Consider the following 6546-nt stretch of genomic DNA (forward strand, 5'->3'; position numbering starts at 1 on the left):
CGGGGTCCAATTCTATGAGCCCCCAAAGAAGGTGCCCCTATCCTTCATTATTTCCAAATGAAGGGGAGGCATTTAAAAGGCGTGCGGTCCCTTTCAATGTGACTGCCGGAACTCCCTTTGGAGTTCAATCGTGCTTGTCAAAGCCTTGCTCCTGGCTCCACCCCCAAAGTCCCCTGGCTCCACCCCCAAAGTCACCAGATATTTCTTGAGTCAGACCTGGCAACCCTAATCTGCTCCCCTATCACCTCTGCAGTCGCTCAAGGTTCCTCTCTGTTGCTATGAGCATTAGAGAATATAAGGATCTGGTGGGATTTCTGTCTTTGTACATTTAAAATTTGTATTTATGATGTATTTTTTTTAAAATCTATGCCAATAAAGGTTCTGACTGAATGACTCCTTAACGGATAAACAGAATTTAAATTTTGAATTTAAATGTGCCCAGATCCAAGAGAAGCGGACAAGGACCCCGATTTGAATTATACAGGATACATTTCTAGAAATTAGAAAGGAACTTTGTTACAACTTCCAAAATCCCTTTTGGGCGGGAAAACATCTTAACTCAGGGGTGGCCCACGGTAGCTCTCCAGATGTTTTTTGCCTACAACTCCCATCAGCCCCAGTCAGCATGGCCAATGGCTGGGGCTGATGGGAGTTGTAGGCAAAAAAATATCTGGAGAGCTACTGTTGGCCACCCCTGATCTAATTGGTTAAAAACTGAGTCTGAGTGATATAAGCATGGTTTAGGCATATGACACTTCTTGGAACCAGTTTCTGAATTAGTTCAGACTGGTTTAACTGCACTGGTTGCTGTCAACCACCAGCAGGTCAATCTCAGGTCAAATGCTCCTTCCGAGTTTTGATTCTAGAGCCTTCACCTGAGCACACCTACCCCAGATCCTGGCCTTACGGCTGCACTCTGCTGGTTTACAGGATTGGGGGCATTTTCTTTTAGCCTTTAACTACCCTCTAACAAATTATGAAAAGAGCCCCGTGGCACAGAATGTTAAAGCTGCAGTCCTAAGCTCTGCTCATCAACAGAAGCTGTGTCAACAGAAGTAGAGTGTCTAGATCACGTGATGTGATGGTATCGCTTTACTCTGCTCTGGTAAGACCTCACCTGGACTATTGTGTTCAGTTTTGGGCACGACATTTTAAGAAGGAGATAGACAAACTGGAACGGGTCCAGAGGAGGCAACGAAGATGGAGAGGGGTCTGGAGACCAAGTCCTATGAGGAAAGGTTGAAGAAGCTGGGCAGGTTTAGCGTGGAGAGGTGGCTGAGAGGTGATAGGATCCCCATTTTCGAGTACTTGAAGGGCTGTTATATAGAGCATGGTGTGGAATTGTTTTCTGCGGCCCCAGAAGGTAGGACCAGAACCAATGGGTTGAAATTAAATCAAAAGAGTTTCCGTCTCAACATGAGGAAGAACTTCCTGACTGTTAGAGCGATTCCTCAATGGAACAGGCTTCCACGGGAGGTGGTGGGCTCTCCTTCCTTGGAGGTTTTTCAACAGAGGCTAGATGGCCATCTGACAGCGATGAAGATTCTGTGAATTTGGGGTAGGTATTTGTGGGTTTCCTGCATTGTGCAGGGGTTGAACTAGATGACCCTGGAGGTCCCTTCCGACTGATTCTATGATTCATGACCTGAGTTCGATCCCCAGCAGAAGCTGGGTTTTCAGGTAGCTGGCTCGAGGTTGACTCATCTTTCCATCCTTTCGAGGTCGGTAAAATGAGTCCCCAGCTTGCTGGGGGGAAAGTGTAGATGACTGGGGAAGGCAATGGCAAACCACCCCGTAAAAAGTCTGCCATGCAAACGGTGGTGGTTGCATAGGGGACCTTTCCTTTCCTAACAAATTATGCTGAGAAAAGTGGAGGGCAGGAGGAAGAGTCAGAACTGACGTGGGATGGATGGACTCAATGAACTGTCAATGATAGGACATTTTGTTGGCCGTCAGGTGGATTCCCGCAGCGTCTACTGTAAACCCCAAGAACTCTACCCTCGACACCCCAAGGGAACATTTTTCCTGCTTTACTTTAAGTCCTGCCGTCTGGAAACAGCGGAATACCTCTCGCAGACGGCTGCTGAATTCCTCAGCGTCCGGGGCGGCGATCAAAACGTCATCAAAAAACGGTTGCACTCCGGGGATCCCTTTGAGAAGAGAATCCATTATGCTCTGAAAAATCCCCGGAGCCACACTAACCCCAAATTGCAACCGCCGCACCCGAAAAGCTCCCCTGTGAGTCACAATGCTCTGGGCCTCTGCTGTCTCGGCGTCCACCGGGAGTTGCTGGTATGCCTGGGCCAGGTCCAGTTTCCCAAAAACCTTAGAGCCTGCTAGGGCTGCCAGTACGTGGCTGACCACTGGAACGGGGTATGGATTGTCCTGAAGTGCCTTATTTATTGTGCACTTATAGTCAGCACATATGCGCACATCTCCATTTGACTTCACTGGAGTGACTATGGGTGTTTCTCATGCAGTGTAGGATACCAGTTCTAGCACTTCCTGGGCTGTGAGGCGGTCCAGCTCTGCTTCTATTTTTGGTTTAAGAGCGAACGGAACTTGCCTGGCCTTCAGCCTTATCGGTCTCACATGGGGATTGAGGGGTAAGGTGATGGGAGGCCCCTTGTAGCACCCCAGGGACCCATCAAACACTTCCAGGAATTCCCGGCACACGTGCTTGAAATTTTGCGTTCGCATCTGCTGCACCCCCACTATTTGAATACCCAGCGGTCGAAACCAGGCCAGCCCCAGTAATGTGGTGAGCTGGCGTTTGACCACAAGTATTTCCAGCTTGCCCTTAAAGTTCTTAAACTCTACCCTTACAGTGGCCCACCCCAAAATCTGTACAGGGTTTTTTTGGAAGTCCCGCAGTATGAAATCAGCCTGTCGCAGCCAGGGCCGGCCACGGGGGCAAAGTTTTCTTAGAGACTCCTCCGAAATTATGGAGATGGAGGAGCCCGAGTCCAGCTCCATTAGGGATGGAGCGCCCTCAATTAGAACCTACACCCTGACCTTATCGGGGGTGGTGAGGGGCAAGTTCATTACCTGCAGGCTAGTCGATGCGGTCGAGTATGCATCGGTCGAGTCGTGGTTGGTGGACTCGCGTCTGCGGGTAGCCTTAGCCCGGCAAGCCTGCGCTATGTGGCCCACTCTCCCACAGTTCCTGCAGTCCACATTGCGATAGGGGCAGTCCTGTCTCTCGTGTGGATCCCCACAGTTGGCGCACTTGGTGTTGGCTGGTCTCCCGGTCGCTCGTGGCCTAGTGGGCGCTCTCGGCCCCATTCCTGGTTGGCGACGGAGCTGGTTTGCCTCCTCCTCCTCCAGGTTGCCCAGTGCCATCTCCTCCTGGTGGACTGCTTCCGCTCGCGGGTTGTGGTAAGCTTTGGTTGCTCTCTCGAACGCAGTGGCTTAGTTGAAGGCGAGTTGGGTAAGCTCCTCCTTTGCGAAGAGCTTTTGCTGTAGTCTTTCATCCTGGAGGCCCCAGATAAATCGATCCCTCAGGGCTTCATGCAGCTTGTCGAAGCTGCAGTTCCCCACAATTTGGCGGAGGGCGGCCAGGTAGACGGCGGCCGTCTCACCCGCCCCTTGATCCCTCTTGTGGAAGAGAAATCGGCGGGCGATGATGGCTGGGGCAAGAAGTGCCCGGTCAGGAGTCTGACTATCTCCTCATACGTTTTCTCCGTGATCTTTGCGGGGGCCGAGAGACTCTTTGCGATCTCGAATGTGGCCTCCCCGCAGACACTCAGGAGCACGTCTCTCTTACGGCTGTCGTCTGTAATCATGTTCGCTTGTAGGTAGCAGTCGACCCGCTCTGTGTAGGTCTCCCACCTATCGGATTGGCAGGGTCGAACTCTGCAAGGTGGCCCGTCGTCCCACTCGGGTTAGCCATGGCAGCAGCGGCGGGCGCTTCAGTCTCCTTAGACTGCGTGCCTTCCTCGTCTCCGGCCAGGTCAGCGAAGTCCCTCTTGGGAGTTACCTGGCTAGGATCCCATCCTCATTGCCACTGTAATGTACTGAGTGACGAGACGTGTCGAAGGCAACCTGCTTTATTGGTGAGTACATCACAAGGCAAGGCAACGCGGGCCGGGTCCCGATTATATACATACCCCGGAACAACCCTCCGTCAGGCCAGGTCCAATCCTGGCCAGTTAAACTTCCCGCCCACAGATCTTGATTGGCGTAGCGCATTTGCGAGCTACATCCGGGGACCAGTGGACTTCCACTGGTCACCTCTGTAGCGTTCTCTGTGTTGTAACTTCAGGACTGAATTGCAAGACACAACAATCGTCTTCTTTAGGGTTCCCATATTTTGAAAAACAAAGAGGACACGTCCATATCCTGGCTGACTCCTTCAAACAAGTCACCACTGGGACAAATCTCTTTTAAAATACGCCTGTGAACTATCTGAGCCGTGATCATGGCTACCAACAAGGCCTTATCCCCATTTAGAATTTCTTTTAAATAATAATAAAAAAGAGCCCCAAAGAAAAGGGACACCAAAAAACCCCCCAATCCAAGGCATTGATATGATACCCCACCAGGGGTAATTTTGTAGAAAATTAGGTGGCGGAGCTTATTAGCATAACTCATTAGCATATGCCGCCCCCCCCAGCCAAAAGCAGAGCCCTGGGCAAGCAAGGCCTGCTTGGGCTGGTAGAGATCCAGCCAGCCCAAGCAGGCCTCGCTCACCTGAGGCTCTCCTGGGCTGCCCCTCTTACTGCGCTGCTGGCCCAGGAGGGTCGTGCGGGGTGTTGATTGGAAGTCCAGGCGGGCATCGACAGTTGGATGCTGATTGGAGGGCCAGGGCAAGGCCCAGTGGAACGGGTGGTGATTGGACGCCCTCGCCGGCCCTGTCCATTGAATGGATCTTCATGCCTCCTGTGAAGAACCTCCACTCTAGTAGAGCCCCTAGAGGCAATGGGCAGCTTTGGAGGATGGGCTCTCCGGTGGCATGGGGAGGCTCTGCCCACCCCAGGCTCCATCCCTGCCGAGGCCCCTCCTCCCCTTCCCGGGCTCCACCCCCCCAAACCCTCCAGGTATTTCCCAACCCAGAGCTGGCAGCTGTAGGATGGAGCCTTGGACTTTGGTTGAGGGGGGGAAGCGACCTCAGCAGGCAGGTTCAATCCTGGGGGCGGGGTGAACAGCCTGCCCCAGGCCCATCCTTGCGCCTAGCAGACATGCGATCCCATGTTTTAGGGTTGCCAAGTCCAATTCAAGAAATATCTGGGGACTTCGGGGGCGAAGCCAGGAGACATTGGGGTGAAGCCAGGACAAGCATAACTGAACTCCAAAGGGAGTTCTGGCCTTCACATTTAAAGGGACCACACACCTTTTAAATGCCTTCCCTCCATTGGAAATAATGAGGGATAGGGGCACCTTTTTGGGGGGCTGATAGAATTGGACCCCCTGGTCCAATCTTTTTGAAACTTGGAGGGTGTTTTCAGGAGAGGTACCGAATGCTGTGCTGAAAATCTGGGGCTTCTAGCTCGAAAAAGAGCTTCCCCCAGCCCCAGATACTCGCGGATCAATTCTCCATTCTACCCTATAGTAATCGGTCTCCACAGGGAATAATGGAGTGCCTAGGAGACATCCCCCCCTCCTTTCTGATGACCCTGAAGCGGGAGGAGGGCCTCCAAACCGGGGGATCCCCTGCCCCCACCTGGCCTTGTGAAACTGACCTAGACTTACTTTGAGTTGAGCTGGGGTTCCAGAGAAATTACGAAGAATTGTATTTGAAACACGTATATTACCGGAAACGTGTCACAAACCATTTGTTTTCTGGATGAGAAACTCTGGCACCTTTATATAAGTTTGCAAGTATAAATTGCTATTTTTGTACAAGCGGACTAGACATGGAATTTATTGTCATTTGATTGCATCTTCAGACATGGGGCGTATACTTCTGCGTACGCACGCTCATGAGACAAGTGCAGATTGATCCATTTTTAGGAGCAACCAAAAACCAGCATTATAGCAAACTAGTATTACTTGTGAATAATACTCACGCGACTCAGATCAAAGGTTTGCTCAATTTGTTCATTTCACTGTTCTAAACCACTGCCTACCAGATACTTTTTCTGTCATTGGTTCTTAAATCTGTACCATTTTGCATTCTGGGCCACTGCCTACCAGCTATGTGCATACCAAAAATATTGTGCAAATCACACTATTAAATTTAATACATTTAATACATTTTACTGGAAGCTGCCATCGGCTGGGCAGACTTGATTCCACTTCAATGCTGCCCTTGTGTGGGATGTCTCTCTGCTCATCAGGCAGGAAACCCCTGCCTACCTCTTCCTGGTCCCCTTGGGAGAGCTCTGCTTTTTGCAGTCTCACAGGCATACCACCCAGGTTTCTGACTTGCTAGGACCAGTCTGAGGTTGCCAACCTCCTGGTGCTGGCTGGAGATCTCCTGGAATAACAACTGATCTCCAGGGATCAGTTCCCCTGAAGAAAATGGCTGCTTCGGAGGATGGACTCTAGTGGCACTATGACCTTGCTTAGGTTCTCCTCCTCCCCAGGCTCCACCCCCCCCCCCCA

Source organism: Heteronotia binoei, chromosome 21 (assembly GCF_032191835.1).
Source record: "Heteronotia binoei isolate CCM8104 ecotype False Entrance Well chromosome 21, APGP_CSIRO_Hbin_v1, whole genome shotgun sequence".
Taxonomy (NCBI): domain Eukaryota; kingdom Metazoa; phylum Chordata; class Lepidosauria; order Squamata; family Gekkonidae; genus Heteronotia; species Heteronotia binoei.